Source organism: Protopterus annectens, chromosome 9.part0 (genome assembly GCF_019279795.1).
Source record: "Protopterus annectens isolate FY-2018-M chromosome 9.part0, PAN1.0, whole genome shotgun sequence".
Lineage (NCBI taxonomy): Eukaryota > Metazoa > Chordata > Ceratodontiformes > Protopteridae > Protopterus > Protopterus annectens.
This window is the reverse complement of record NC_056743.1, coordinates 1,534,637,927-1,534,655,013: the sequence shown is the minus strand read 5'-3', so window position 1 is coordinate 1,534,655,013 and position 17,087 is coordinate 1,534,637,927. Positions and strand designations below refer to the sequence as shown.

Below are 17,087 nucleotides of genomic sequence, written 5' to 3'. Positions count from 1 at the left end.
TACCATCGGTTTGTCCTAGGAAATGTTTTGCTGAAAAGTTAGTTCCATGAATAGTATGTCTGTTGAACAGGTGTTCGAGGAAGAGGCGTTTGTTTAATTGTGATTCGATGATGTGATATAGACCCAATGGGCAGACATGAGAGAACTACTGGGTAAAAGTGACCATGCCATGGTGCAGTTCCCTGACACTGCAACATTCTTAGGATGTACTGCCCAAAAAGAGAGGCATGGGACTTGGAGTGGGGGAATGACTTCAGTAAGGCAGCAAACACAGTGAAAATACTCTGAAATAGTGGCAAGAATCAAAGACACTACAAGAACTGTAAGGAAACATCAAAACAGCAGAGGGCTGAAGGCATTTATTAGAATTAAAAGGAAGTGACATAAGCTTGCAGCTGTGCCTCTGAGTCTGTTAGATATGTATGGGAGGGGCTGGCTAGACTCTCAAGCCATACAACTGTGATGAGCCAACCTAAGCTAATTGCTTTAAATTGGAAATCTACTGAGTGATTGTGGCAGACCTTGTCAAGGACAGAACTCTTTGAAATTTTGAGGCATTATATCCCTTGATGACTATGCTGTGTGACCCACAGTTTATTGATATAAGTTGGGAGAAGTGCTGAGGGTGCAGTCCCCACAACACCCATGGCAGAGTTTGTTTACAGAACAGAAAAAGAAAAACAGGCAATTAAACTCATTGCTTCGATACGTTTCCTTTGCAATGAGCTGTGACTTGATGAGACATCAGTAAGTTCTCTGAATAAGTTCACCTTGGCTGGGAAATGTGGTTGCTTCTTCGTACTGCAACAATATGCAGCATTTATTGTCAATGGTAGCGCAAGCAAACTCACATACTGTTTGGACTGCTTTCTCCTGTTACTGTCAATGTCCATGAAAGCATTATTGAATGTTTCTGTGTATTACAAAAAAATACTTATAAAGTGCAAAGAGTGTCATGACTATGATCTAATATTGGGAAAAGGACCAACTTGCCATCAGCTTCCAAGAGTGAGATTTGATTGTAACAACACTTGGGGATGAGCATAACAATTGCCCCAAGAACTGTTATGAGAGGATCTCACTCTATTAATCAATAGTGGACTGTGCCAACCAGCAAAAAGCAGAGGCAGAAGGTAAAACAGATTGGCTTCTGCATGCTGTCCATGCCTGCCATCTGTCCCTAAGACTGTTGTATATTTTTATTCTGTCTCCCTTATGTTTTTTGATTTTTTTGGTAGATTACTGAGAATAATTGTCAGTCAATAATGCCAGACAAGTTTCATACTTACTACTGTTCAGGAAATACATACTGATACAAAACCTGTTGTTTTATATCTAAGTGAATAAGACCAATATTTAAGAACTGTCTTGGATTTTGATCCTCCCCTCATTATTTTTGGATTTGTAATAATTCATCAGCAAATAAGTTAAGTGATGTGATGCTATGTTTTTCACCGCCAAGTGCTTTACCATCTTTCAATGTCAGTAAAACACTTTGTGCTTCTACACTTATTTCCTTATAATCGATAGTATGTGAAGCAGATAAAACTCCATGCACTTATGGAGGCTGACCTGGGTGGTTATTTAAAATATGAAAAAGAGTTTGCATAGAAGTTACATAGACAATGTTTTAGATAATTTTCCATCTAATCACAAATATTTGGTGCTCAGGCCTGGGTGGTTATTTAAAATATGAAAAAGAGTTTGCATAGAAGTTACATAGACTGAATGTTTTAGATAATTTTCCATATAATCACAAATATTTGGTGCTCAGGCTCTGACAGCAGGACACTGAACAGACCGTCATAAAAAGTACATAATCCAGACTCTTAACACGGTATTTGAAAAGTACTATACTAAATTATATGCAGAGGAACTAGATGTTGATTTGGTGACAAAGGTGTGGATGTTTTCTTGCAGAAACTCTAGCTGCCTACACTCACTGCTTTGCATGCTTCTAGATTATTTACCCTTTTACAAAGAAAGAAATCACTGCTGCCTTTAATTCATTAGTAAAGGAGAAGGCCCTGGGTCTGGATAGCATACTGCTAGAATAATATTGGAAGTTGTCCACTGTATTTTTTCACGAGTACATTATTAACAAATATATTACAAACATATGAAGTCTCAGAGCTTTGACAACTAGTCATGGTGGTAGTTACTTTGAAGCCAGATAAGGACGCAGGTCAAATTAGCTCTTACCAACCAATTTCTGTGCTAAATAATGATTATAGACTATTTACAAACTTGACTGCTTGACAAACTGCCTCCATTTTATCAAACTTGATATACCTGCATCATAAGGAATTTTGACAATTTTCTAAAGACTGCAAAAGTTATAGATCATTACGACAAGGACGATGACAGCCTTTTGATAACTGGCCTAGGCTGCTGAAAGGACTTTTGATAGAGTAAATCTGGTGTATTAATTTAGAATTTATATTGTATTTTAGTTACCCCGGACAATTTGTTGAATTAAAGAAATGATTATATAAGGGACAAAAATAAGAGTTATAACAGGCTCCAACCTCTTCTCCAAAATCAGGTTGCAGAGGAGTACCCTACCAAGAAGGGCTATGATTTGTCCCCCGTCCCCACTGTCTACTCTATATTTAGAGTCAATAACTGCTCAAGTGAGCTCAGTTTTGTACATGGACTATCTTATACATGGAACAGCAGTATCTTTCTTGCTGTATGCTAATGATCTCTTGCTATATTTTAAGATCCGGAAAGGGATCACTCATTTGCTTTAAAGGTTCTTACTAAGTCTGGGGAATTATCTGGTTACAAAATTAAATCTAGCAAAAGAGGGGAGATTAAAGTACATTATGCCCATTCATTAGCAATGTGACAAGGATAACCATTTTTGGATTCACATCGTATTTTGACTTATTAAAGTATATGGCTGACAAACACGTTACAACAAACAATCAAATTAACATATCTGGAAGGGAGTGTAAAAATGATATGGCTTTATATCCAAAAATGTAAAGGAAACCCACTGAATTTGCATCAGTGCATTATTGTGCATACATGGTTTGCGTTACCACTTATTCAAAATGCTGCAAAAGGGGTTCTTTTGAATCCAGGACCAGAGGTTCTCGTAACCATTAGGACACCATTCACAAATTTTATTTTGATGGCAGAAAATCCAAGGTATTCCTGGGATACATTTACATTACCAGAGGATATGTGGGGACCCTCCTTATCTGATCTTGACCTTTACATGAAAGCTGCAAGATGTAAAACAATGCATGGGCTACTATCTTTATCATTTGATCCAGAATTGATGGAGTATTTATGTGGTGAATGTGGGAGAAAGGGTGTTTTGTATAAAGCACTCTCAGCTAGAACTTCTGGTCAGGATGTGTAACTGGAAGTTATTTTTCTTCATGACTCTGGCCCCAGACCTCTCAACCAATTGGGGACAAATTTCAACAGAATCAGGGGCAAGTCAAGAAAAAATCAGGGATAATCAAGGACACATTTAAAATATTAGTGCTATTAACTTGAAACATTGACAGAATCAGAGCATATGAATTAATACACATTTTCTGAAGTAAAAGAAGTTTATAACTCTTAATTATTGCCATTATTTATTAAGTGTAATTTACCACCTTTCCTACAAAAGTCACTAGTTTTAGGAGGGATTAAGAGGGACAGAGTTAAAATCCGAGTCAAAATCAGGGACAGTTGAGAGGTATGTCTCGCCCACTGGGGATTGCAAGAAGCCCATATTACACTGGATTTCTTAAACGCTTGCAAGAAAACTGCAAGACAAACGTTTGGAGTTTAGCAGTAGCACCTGCATGTCAGTATGAAAGAAAAAAAACAGTGTAAGAAGAGTTTCCACTTGACTACACATGATTTTTCCCCAAGTAGTGACACCTACAAAGCTTCTTTCTAAGACGAAGTAGAGGATATGGGCAAATTTGCAAGTATAATGCACAGACTATGGAAAATAAGCCAGCTGCTAGCCAAAATCAAAGAAACGATGGCCAGCCACTTAGATGGATTGAATCAAGGTATTTCCTGGTACTCTGAGTAGTGCAGACACTCTCATGGAAAATAAGAGACCTAAAACATTGGACCACAAGAAATGAAGCCCTAATTAAATTGTTGCAGTTAAGACATCAGAATTTGGAGGACAGGGCATATCACAATAAACTCTGGTTTACAGAGGGCTGGATGCAAAGACTTTGACTCCTACATACTTCAGAAACTAGGGGACTGGACTCAAGTCCTTTCTCCAGAACTCAGCAGATAGAAAGCACATAATGTGTATGGTCTGTCTGCTGCTGGTAAAAGTTTCACTGAGAGGGATTTTGGTACGTTTTGCCTCTTATAGTGTAAAGGAGAGGGTTAGCTAAATACTTTGATCTCCCAGAAAAATAAGCAAGCAATAATGTCCTCCAGGGTGTGTGTTAATGGGTAATTAATGCCCACCCAGGGGTGTTATGAGGCCCAACGTCTCAGGTGGAGGGTCCCTACACCCCTGAAAGGGCATTAATTACACATGAATACATACCTGGAGGGCATTATTGCACTTAGAAAATGGAGTAATAGTGGCTATATTTAAAAAAAATGGACTTCAATTACTTTTTTTTATATTTCTTTTAATTATTTTTATATTAATTTTTACAACAAACAGTCCCTTGTTTAATTGCATCTCTTTTCTATTAATAATATTTTATTGAAACATTCTAAATTATGAAAACTATAATCTTTTAATTAGAACAATTAAATGTATATGTTTAATAATGTAATATTCATTGTTTCTTTGCTTTCTGTAAAATATTATAGGTGTACTGAATATACATGCAATTGGTTTAAACTAAGTTGTTTCCGCTTTCAGATTTTGTGCTTTTTCGTCATTGTTGATTGATTTGATGGTTAATTTTTGCTCCTGTTGTGTTGTTTCTTCTGCTGATGACAGTACATTTCTCCACTGTTTTCATTTGTTGGTGTCCAGTAGTTTATAAGGCTTGCTTCTGACCCATGTCCAGTTATTGATGTTATTTCTCTTGGGGACAGTCCTGCTTCTTCAAGGATTTGTACAGCAGTTGCTCTTATACTATAGTTGGTATAGCTTCTGGAAAGATTTGCTACGTCACTTATCAGTGGCATCATGTTTCCTAGGTAATTTTTTCCATAGGTTTTCTGCTGTACCAGCATGTGTACCAGCACGTATGAAGTTCAAGATGGTGTTCTGGTATTTTCTTTGGAAGTAAGAATAATGCCTTTTTTTTTTGTTTTGGTAATTTTGCTATGTATTTCTGATATGATGCTACTGGACACAATGGATTGTCTTTTTGTTCATATAGCTGACCTCTGTATCATTTGTTACTTTCAGTTAGGTTTTTGTAGTTTTTAGTTTCTTCATTCATTGTTAGTGTCAAATATTTTGTTCATGTGGAATCTGATAGTACTGTAAAGCATTCCGGTGTCAGCTGTCTTTGTCTTTCTCTCCCTCTTCATGACATGCAGAGCTGTAAATCAAACCAGACCTCTGTGACAAGACCTTGATGTGTGTTTGGTGACAGTGTTTTGCAGCCTTTTATTTTTTTGTATGTCTTGTTTTGAAATTGCAGGATGATGGTTTGCATTATCTTGGTTTTCTTTTCTTAGTTTTTTTATCACAGAGTATAGTATATTGTCTGCTGTTTTGAATAATCGGTCTGTTAATTTTTTTTTGTTATTATTTGTTTAATCCAGCTCTTGATATATAGCTCCTGCACTGCATATTCTTAGCCGTTGGCTGCCAGTTTTAAGTCTATTTCTTTTTCTGTTGAGCCCATTTGTATAATGTAGATACTGCTCATTTTCTGTCTTTGTTTTATCTTTTTTACTACAGTGTTCAGTTTATTTTAGTTGTTTATCTGTTACTGTTCTGAACCTGCTATTGGATGTACTGTCAGAAGAAGTTCATGAAATGGGTTGTTGATTGTCTTCATTTTGGTTTGCCTGAGTTGTCAGTATTTCAGGTTGTGGCTTGCTTGTTACCACCTCTTTCATTGTTTGGTGCGGCTTCTGATGTTTCTTGGGTGTCTTCTGTTGTTTGCATTTTTCTATTTGATTCAGAGATGGTGGTATTGTTTATATTTTCCACAGTTGATTCTTTTTGCATTTCTTTATAATCTCCAATGCCTGTGGTATAATTTCTTTCATGTTGGTTTTCTTCTGTGTAGGCTATATATGTTCTTTTAATTCTTATCAATATCTTCAAGAAATTTATGTAAGTCAGTTGAATCAAATAGCTGAAATGATATACCAAATGGGTATGACATTTCTTTCTTTTGCTGGTTTTGTTTTTTTCTGTCAGCTTTTTCTTCTGTTATATCTGTTATGTACTGCACTGGTATGATTTGTGTTGCTAGGTCTTGTGACCATCTACTTATGTATTAGAGTTGGCTGTTTAATTTTTAGATGTAAAGTATATGTAGATAAAGATTAATGGTGATTTTCTTGTGTGGCATTTATGTATTTTTTTATTCAAATATTTTATTGAATTTTTTTATAAACAAACCGCAAATTCACAATGTTTACCCATTCTAGAATAAAATATTAGCTTAAGAAAAAAAAAAACAATTTACAATATATACAAAGATCTGAAGTAAAATTGCAGATTACAAGTAAAGTAAACAAGTTCCGTTAACACAAATGTCAGTTCAGAAAGAGTTGTGAACCATTTGCAGAGTCTCAATGAGTGATAAAACTTTATCCAAGGATTGTTAACTATAGTCTTTAGATAGATTCAGAGTTCCTTGATTTTAGTTTTCTTACTTGCCAGTTCTTTCACTGAAGACAGGAAATCTGCAAATGTTGGCAAGCTGTTAGTTTTCTATCTTCGAGTAATACATTTCCTGCCGACAGCCAGTATTGACCTTAATAAATACGAGTTATTCTTGTTCAGAGAATATCCTTAATTTACATTTAAAAAAAAATAATGACTTGGTTAATGAAAAGGAATCAATGAATAATGCTTTGAGGAAATTATCAATACTGTTCCAAAAACATTTTAACTTAGGACAATCATAAAAGATGTATACCCAATCAGTACTCGTATATTCTGTACATCTCCAACAGGAAGCTGTGTAAAAGTTATTAAATTTAACTATTTTACTTGGTGTCAGAAAAGCCCCATTTTTGAACGCATTTGTTGCTGTAAGTTTTGGCCACTAGGTGTCACTGTGTATACTTCTTCAGACTGGATTGGTTTTGGTCTTAGCTTAGACACTATTTGTTTAGAATACTTGTATTGCTGATTTAAAGAAGTCCTCCTCTGAACTGTATTTCACTAGGTATAATTTATGAGCTGTGAATGATAAACACTAGTAAGTTTTTAATCTCTGACATAATTTGATCTTCAGGTTACTTTAAACTTATAAATTGTGGACTCAGATGATATTTATGCTCCTAGATATGCTAACTTAAGAAGATATTAGAACTTGGAGAAATCGGTTCCTTTTGTACTTGTTTTATTTATTTATTTTTGGATAAATGCTTGTTTTTCTTATAGATATAACCCTTAACTTAAGAGGATATTAAAACATTTGGAGAAATGGAGTCCTTTTTTGATTTTTGGGACACATGCATTTTTTTTTTTTGTAGATTCACTTTTGCTTTCACAATGCAAAAAACTGGCAGAATTACAGAGAACTGCAATTATTATTAGCATTCCCTTTGAAAATGAGTACACAGTAATGAAAGAGTAATGTAGTGTAAGAGAAGATGTTTATTTTAGTCTCACTAAATACCAAACCTCTTTTAGAGAGCGAAAAAAAATGGTGACTGTTTGTTTTTACAGTCCGAGTTTCATGGCACTTTAACATGCTGCTGTGACGTGTTGGACTTTTTTTTGAGTGGGCATTACTTCTACATTAATACCCTGCTGGAGAACGATCATTCTCCAATAGGATTTTAGTATCAAAAATATCCATTTTTTATTTAAAATTAATAGATCAAGAGTGCTTGCTGATAATGATTACTGCCTGCAACTTAGGATGTTAATAAGAGTTGCCTTTTTACCAGCTATGAATTTAATGAGGAAAACTTAAATTTAGGTGAAGACTTTTTTACCTTGCCATTTTGACAGTTCAATTGCCTGGGTAAGATGCTTCTTTTTTGTATCCTAAAGAGGCATTGGAGAAAGTGCAGCAGAAAGCTTCAGCACCTGATCCTGATTTGTTGGAAAGGGCCAGCAGATTATCAATCCCCTCCACAAAGCATCCCTCAAAAACTAAACAGGCAGCTGAAATATTTCTGTTTGTCTTTAACATGAATGCAATGGAGAAAAAAGCTAGATTTGTTTTCCAGTGATTTATAAGTACTTTCGGAAGTATCATCAGGATAGATGCTACTGTGAGTTGACAAGTTTTTCATAACCTACATGATTATGCTTGAGGTTGCAATCACGGTGTCTCTTTTTGGGCTCATAATATACTAGCTTAACCTGTGGGGCTAAAATGGGTTGAAGCCGACTTCTAGAAGCAATCAACACGGAGCTCAGAGTTGACAATCATTCAAGTAGAGGTGTAAGGCCTCCTCTTTGGAAGCAAAAAAGTTTGTGTGAAGAAAATGACAACAGTGTCATCTGTGTTAGCATGTCTGGCAAGAGATTTGTGTATATTCTCAGATTAACTTGTATGCCAGCATGTCTAATTGTGAAAATGTAAATAAGTTTTTTAAATGTTGAGTAGTTCCCTGTTTAAAGAATCTGTCAATGTTTTGATACATTTCTAATTGCACATTTGAGAGGGAGATTATAAAGTAGTATGGAGAATCAACAGTGGGTGATGTCATTAGAATGTTCCTGGTTGCTAGGTGATTATATGAACAGCTGACTGACAGGAAAACAAACTTTTTCAAACAGCTGGCTGTTACTTTTTAAAATCTTTTAAGCTATGCAGTTAGTCAAATCCTGAACAGCTTGTGAAGAGGAGCGGTCAGTTACAGTGCTGTGCTGTGATACCCAAAGAAAAAAAAACTCACCAAAACCTGTAAGCCTGCCTTTGCCTTGCTGTTATGTGTTAGATTAGATCAGGGACAGTATTCTGTAGCTAGATTAGGAAAGTTTAGTTATTCAGACAGAGTTTTTCTAGAATGATGGACTTCTATCCTACAGTTAAATTTTACTTTTCTGGTGATTGAATTCTGGCGTTTATTGAAAGTTATTGATTTACATTATTGAAGTTACTGATTTACATTATTTGTAATCATTTAAATTACTATTACATATTTTTCATTACTTTACATTGTGGCTGGAAATCAGTGTGTTCTTTAGAAATTAGAGTGTGCTTATACCTGTTTGATCCTCCCCAGGTCACTTCAAAGGCCTGGTCGCTTCTGGTCACAACTATCATGAATTTTGATATTTAATTTCATAACTGGACACCCCTTTAGAAGGGCATGAAGACACTATGATTAGTGGCAGCATTACTTTATAATTTTGGGGAAGGGATATAGCTGGAAATCTGTGTCAGGCTTTCCCAGAAATGTCTGGATGTGTGAGATTTAAATTTCCTTTGAGTGTGAAAGTATCATATGTCTTAAACTGTGATGCATTGCTCTGAAGTGTGTAGTAAGGAGTTACATTAGGAGTGGACAGAAGTATACAGTCAAGTCCAGGGTTACTGAACCTGTTCCTGTTGTGCTCTTAGGGGAAAATTGTGAAATATTACTTCTGTTTAAGGACAGTCTTACATTGAAGTCAATAGTGAGGATTGAAGCTCCTTAGTTACTGACCCAAGATAGTAAGGAATGTCACAATAATTGTTGGCAGTTAGGTGGGATATTGGCCGGACGTCATAATTTGTAAGTAGTTTGTGATTTTTTATGGTTAACAATTTTGATATACTTATGTTATCTTATTCTTGACTAAGACAGATAATCTTTTTACTAACTTGTTCAGATTTATTAGACCAGTGTTTCTTATGTTGGTGCCCTGTCCAGTTAGAGCAGTATGTTATTCAGGTGCCTCCACTAGGAAGTTATAATTATCTTACATACAATATGTTACCTATAGCTAGATATGACCTACGTAAAGTGAGACAAGATATTCTTATATATCAAGAAAAGGAAGCACTCTATAGTTTTTCACTAGGAAACCCACCTGAGTAAGCTTAAACATGAGAAGCTCTTGAAATTGAGGTTTAGCAGAGTTTTTCTCCCTCTTCCATGATTTGAAAAAGGACGGGAGGGGTGGCCATATTAATTGTGAGCTAGTTCCCCATTGTAGTTTCAGATCATTTAGTGGATAAGTTTGGAAAACATATGTCATACAAAGGTAGACTACACGGTCAATAACTTATATTTGTTTCCCTATATATCCCACCAGGAACCACTATCCAGGAGATGGTTGTACTTTTTAAGGAAATACTTTGGGTCTGCACAGGTTGTACTTTTATAGTTGGGGACTGAGCAGTATATTGTATAATGACAAGGTCCACTCTGGCCCTAGGGTTTTGCAGGTAACACTAGTAAGTAGTTTTATTAAAGACTACTGGAAATCAATAGGCTTTGTTAATGTGGTGAGAGCATGTTTTTCAGGGTCAGCCAATTTTACTTGCTTCTCCAATAGATATAAACCTTTCCCTATGATGAATATAAATTTTGGTACAAGGGAGCATCAACATACTCTCTGGAAGGCTAAAGTGAGAGCTATTCCAATTATGGATCACACTTAAATATCTGTGGAGTTTGAAGTTTCTTAGGTACTCATGCCAGAACGTAACAAAATACAGTTAGTATACTCTGTGGGGAGGTGGAAATTTAATAGTCACTTGCAATATCTCTATAATATACTTAACAGTCATGTAAATTAAGTGGCATTTTGAAACATGGGATGAGTTTAAATATGAATTATACAGGGGACTCCTTGAATACGCCCACACTAGAAAGATCTGTCTCAAGAGTATAAAGCAGACGGAAGTAGACATCTGAAACTTGACCAGCTCTTTGACACAGAGGGGCTCACAGTGAGAAACAGAACATGCCTCATTTACATTGCTGCCTGACTGCTTACTGGAAAAAAGGCAGAGGAATTAAACAACAGCTTAAGCTGAAATATTTCTTTTTGCCCCCTCATGGCTTAAAAACATTGGCTGGCAGGCTGACTGGACAAACCACTAACAGTTTAGTTGCAGAGATAGCTCACCCTCTAACAAATAAGACACATTTAGATCACAGTCTAGAAAGCTTTTAGTGCTTTTATTAAGATCTTTATAGATCTGAACAACTTGTGTGTTTCCATTCTCAAGTATTTAAAGACTTTACGGAGCAGATGGATATCCCTCAGCTGTCGGGATAGCAAAGGCAGTAAATGTTGGCTCCAATAACTACAGAAGAACTTACAGAAATCTTAGTGAATTCCTCCAGCAGTAAAGCTCCCAGTGGGGGCAGTCTTACCATGGAAACGTATAGGGTAATGGGAGACAAGTAATACATTTCTTGAGTTAGCAAATAATATTTTGCAATCTGGCAAGGTTTCCAGTCCTTGGAAATCTGGTCTTATAACACTAATATTGAAAGCAGAAAAGACCCTTTACATCTGGCATCATATCGGTCTATAACTATTCTAAACTCAGATTATAATCTTTTCATGTTGATATTAGCCCACCGTACAGCAGAGTGGCTGCCCCAAATAATTCATTCTGATCACTCCAGCTTTATACAAGATAGACAAACTTTTGACAATATTACTAAAGCAATGCGGTTAATCAAGCATGTGCACATAAATTGAAAACCTAACAACCCTAGGTTTCAATGCAAAAAAAAAAACCATCCGATCATGTCAAATGATTTTATCTAATTTATATTCTAAGGACTTTTGTATTTCCTGAGAATTTTGTGAAGCAGGCCAACTTTCCCACTGTGTATGAACTAAATGCCCTAATCAAGAGTGTTCAACAGTTGGTGAAACTTACACCAGACCCAAGGGTTAAGAGCACGTTGAATATGAAATGGTACAGCCAACAAAGTCCCCTACGCGTTAGGCAATTGCACGGCTCCAATAAACGATATCAAACCACAAAGTGAGCCAGCAAACTGTGATACCGTGACAATTACCTTTTACTAAGTCGTATAAATAACAAACGGTTAGAACAACAGAAAGAAACAGACCGGTTTTGGCTAATATTACCTAGCTTTCCTTAGTGTTCATAAAGGGAAATTCAGACACTGGAGACATATGTTAGGCCTGTTTACAACTGGATAATTTGAAAAAAAAAAAAAACCTCCAAGAGGTTTGTGACATGTTATGGAGAGTCTTAACCGTATCTTTATTTCCGTTAGGATTTAATCCTGAATTAGATCTGTTTAAAGTGTACTGGAATTTGTTACACCTTCTTATGTTATTTGGGAATAAAGTAACCATTAAAGCATGGAAAAGGGCTGGCCCACCCATTACTTAGGAGATTTAGTTGCTTACTCCAGGGATTAGGTACTTGGAACTAAGTATGGAATCTAAGGAGAAAAGCACTACAATTTTACAAAAATGGAAAATATGGGATAATAACTACAGAGAAATTTGATTCTATAATATCATGCTTGGATAGTTTTGCTGACAACAGGCTGGACATATTTAGGAATAGGCTGGACATATTTGGTGTAGTGGGTTACAAAACTTTTTTTTTTTAATGTTAGTTTTAAAATAGACAGATACTCAAGGGATGCTGTTATAAAGAAACTGTTTAAATGACTGGACCTGAAATTACAGCCATATTGCTATACAAGAAAGTTGATTTGGTTTGTTTCATGTTTGCATTGTTAATCAAGTTTCTGTATATTTTGTAATTTAAATACTTAAAAAAATTATGATAAAACCTTTCATTACATGTCATCAATGTGGATTACAAGATTCATCTCTTGAGCTTTGCTCTAAAGATGAATTTCTTACATGCAGGTCTTGAACATATCATGAGCCAGTTATGATCACAGACCCAATCATAATCCCCTATACATTGGCATTGGCTAGTACATGTGCGTTTGTATCAATAAGACAGCATTCTAACAGTGTTTTTCTCTCTTCAGTCTTTTGTTTTAGACATCTCTCCCATCTTTCTTCCCTCAAAAATTGAGAAAAGCAATAGAGCACTAATGTTTGGGGAATTTTTACACAAAGTGTTTATGCTGGCTCTTTCATAATAGTTATTGTATCATTCAGAAAGTTACAAAGACTGCCAGTCTATAAACAACGCACAAGAAACAAACAAAAAATGACTGAGCAATATATTCCTTGCAATGATCCACAGCAAAGGTAAAGTTCCGTAAGCAAAATTCAAAGTTAAAACACTTTATTAAAATAATAAAATAGTGGTGAGCGCTTTTGCAATCTCTCCAGATCGCTTCATCAGACCATAATGAAAAAAACATTCAAGCACATATTTTTTAAATTGAAATTAAATAGCCAATCATAGGTACTAATTAAACGTCTCCATGGTACTTAATACATTGCAATTTTGACCAGAACAGAAATTTTCACAGTGCAACATGTAAGAAACTTTCCGTTGCAATGACAGGGACTTGGATTTTGAAGCAAATCTATTTAGTTTAAAGAAACACTTTGTCAATAGGGGCTATAAAAAGTGGGAGGTAAAGGAAGCTTGTAACAAAGCTAAATTAGAAAGGAATGGAAAGGCTAAGCTTTCTCTACACCAAAACCATCAATAGCTAGTAAGGAATTAGAAAAAGGAAAATTACAAAAGGAAATGTCTCTTTCCGTTTGTATGACACATTCGACAGATAGTAAAATTATTAAAGATATAATTCAGAATAAATGGCATATTCTAGCCACTGATGAACGTATTACTAAAATGGCTGGGAATAAACTGAGTTTTATTTATAAGAATAAAAAATCTTTAAAACAAGTGTTATATTACCCTAACAAGCACAGTATAAATCAACTGATGTTCTATGGGACTAGAAAATGTAACAAATGTGATTTTGTATGTATATAAACACTAATAATAATACTTTTATACAACCTAAAACTAAGAAGATGCATAGGTTTAATGGAACAGCTGACTGTGAAACTAAAGATCTAGTGTATTTGGCTCAATGCAGTATTTGTTTGGCTTTTTAAATTGGCAAGACCAATAGACATTTGAAAGAACGCATCAGAGATCACTACTACTGTTATAGGAAAGCATTGGAATATAGTGCTACAGCTAAACACATGCTTAGGTATGGACAAGAATATTTTTTCAGCTTTCTAGCTATAGATAGTCAGGTACAAGGAATTAGGAAGGGTAACCTTGTGAATAGAATGGAACAAAAAGAACTTGGATGGATCGTGCTATTAGCAGCTCATAAAGAACCTGGTTTAAAATGATCAGTATTCTTTGAAACCTGCCCTGAAAGACAGGAAACTAAGTAAATATTGGAAGTGTCTTATAAAATCTTTAAAAAATGTTTTAACATTCAAAGTTTATATTCATAATGTATTTGGAATGTTTAATATATTAATATATAATTGAGTTTAGTTACATGAGTAGAAGAGGCGGAAGGCATGGCCGAAGGCAGGAAGAGAGGAGAAAGGCTAGGACTGTGGTAGTGAGGGTCGGAACTTTGAATGTTGGCAGTATGACTGGTATAGCGAGAGAGCTAGCTGACATGATGGACAGAAGGAAGGTTGGTATATTGTGTGTGCAAGAGACCAGATGGAAGGGGAGTAAGGCTAGGTTTATCGGAGGTGGGTTCAAATTGTATTATCATGGTGTGGATGGGAGGAGAAATGGTGTAGGAGTTATTCTGAAGGAACAGTATGCGAAGAGTGTTTTGGAGGTAAAAAGAGTGTCGGATAGAGTGATGTTTATGAAGCTGGAAATTGATGGTGTAATGATTAATGTTGTTAGTGCATATGCTCCACAAGTTGGGTGTGCAATGGATGAGAAAGAAAAATTTGGGAGTGAATTGGATGAATTGGTGATGACTGTACCCAAGGGTGAGAGAGTGGTGATTGGAGCAGATTTCAATGGGCATGTTGGTGAAGGGAACAGAGGGGATGAGGAAGTGATGGGTAGGTATGGTGTTAAACAAAGGAATGCAGAAGGTCAGATGGTAGTGGATTTTGTGAAAAGGATGGAGATGGCTGTGGTGAATACACATTTTAACAAGAGGGAGGAGCATAGGGTGACATACAAGAGTGGAGGAAGATGCACACAGGTGGATTATATCTTATGTAGGAGGGCCAGTTTGAAGGAGATTGGAGACTGTAAAGTGGTGACCGGAGAAAGTGTAGTTAGGCAGCATAGGATGGTGGTTTGTAGGATGACGTTGGTGATCAAGAAGAGGAGGAGGAGGAGTGTGAGGGCAGTACCAAAGATCAAATGGTGGAAACTGAAAAAGGGTAATTGTGAGGTGGAGTTCAGGGATGAGTTAAGACAGGCACTGGGTGGCAGTGAAGAGTTACCAAATAGCTGGGTAACTACAGTAGAGCTAGTAAGGGAGACGGCTAGAAAGGTGCTTGTTATCACATCAGGACAGAGGAAGGATGACAAGGAGACTTGGTGGTGGAATAAGGAAGTACAGAAGAGTATATAGGCAAAGAGGCTGGCACAGAAGAAGTGGGATTGTCAGAGAGATGAAGAAAGTAGACAGGAGTATAAGGAGATGAGGTGCATGGCAAAGAGAGAGGTGGCGAAGGCTAACGATAAGGCATATTGTTAAAAAAATATGTATTTAAACATGTATAAAGTGCTAGTTTAAAAGCAAATAGTATATAATGCATTTTATTCTATTTACAATATGGCAATAAAAATGATTTTACATGTAATTGCTTAAAGCTTTGGAGCTGCAGTGTATTTAAACTCTGACCCTGGCAGTAGCCAGCTTAGCAAGCTTATGTTTTTCACTAATGATTATCTGCTGGGTCAGGAAATTAAATGTATAAAGCATTAAAAATCTTCTTCCTTCCTCTGAGATAATTGGCCTTGTAAATGTTACCAAAATAAAGACACAGCTGCTAAAATAATGTTGCAAAAAAAAAAAAAAAATGTATTACAAAATTAAACCAACTACTGTATTCAAACAGGCCTAAAACCTTAAAAGAGTAACATTTACAAAAAGACATTATAACTAACCAGGTGCTTTGCAAGGCTGTATTATTCCCATAAAAAAAACTTTTTAAAATGTATAACATCAGCTTTTCTTATAAATAAAATATTGTAAACCATAGTAATGTAGGTGCCCTGTGACTAACCACGTCAGTAAGGTGGGCACAGCTTAAATGTAAGACTATATAAAATTGTGTATTTCCTGCATCATGTCAGACAAAACTCTGTACTTGTATGGTTTTTTGCCTCCTGGTGTACACTAGTAAACTTTTGCATCTAAGCCTCCTGTGTTGTTATCATTGTTTTTATTTAACAGTTTGGTCCTTCGGTAAACAGAAGCCCTCAGACAGCTACAAATCAGAGTGTACCGGTGGTCAAATACTGCGCAAGAAAAGCTACCGAAACGGTTCTTCTTGAAATACAAAGACCTCCGACTAAATTGTCGTTTTGAGAGGCTAGCCACTTTCTAATCTGCGGCCAAAAAGTGGTCTCGAACTGGTCGACTCAGGAGGCTCAGGTAAGAAGATATTTGCCTTTTTTCTGTTTTAGATCAGGGACTAGGTTACAGTAAATGTCATTGTCAGAGATTTGTTATACAGATCAGGGACAAAAAAAAATTACTGTATATTTTGTCAGAGATCAGAAAAACAAAATAAGGTAGGCAGTTATTCTAAATAAACTGTGTAACAAACTGAAATACCATGTGGTAAAAAGGGTTACGTAACATTTTCTTTTAAAATGGAAAATCAGTGCACTAAAAACTCGCGAAATCCGCCCCTAACTAATGACGCAAAATATATGCAAATACAACGGGCTAATAATGTAAAGTATTATACAAAATGGGTTAATAAATACAGATTTAACGGTAAATTAAATAAGATTTCATTAGTTAAACTTTTAAAACAGCTTAAATCTGACGCAGAAGGTCAGGCAAAAAAACAACAGCGATTAGGCATTCCTCAGGCACACAGGTGAATTAAAAAAGTAAACCAAAAAAAACAAAAAACTAAAAATGCTAAAACGTTATTTTTAAAT

At 35.8% G+C, this 17,087-nt stretch overlaps 1 protein-coding gene across 1 annotated transcript in view; it reads right to left on the bottom strand.

Moving 5' to 3' along the window:
• Positions 1-17,087, bottom strand: part of LOC122812165 (guanylate-binding protein 1-like) — a 789,313-nt gene that overhangs the window by 557,081 nt on the left and 215,145 nt on the right. The gene's annotated exons all lie outside the window — the stretch shown is intronic.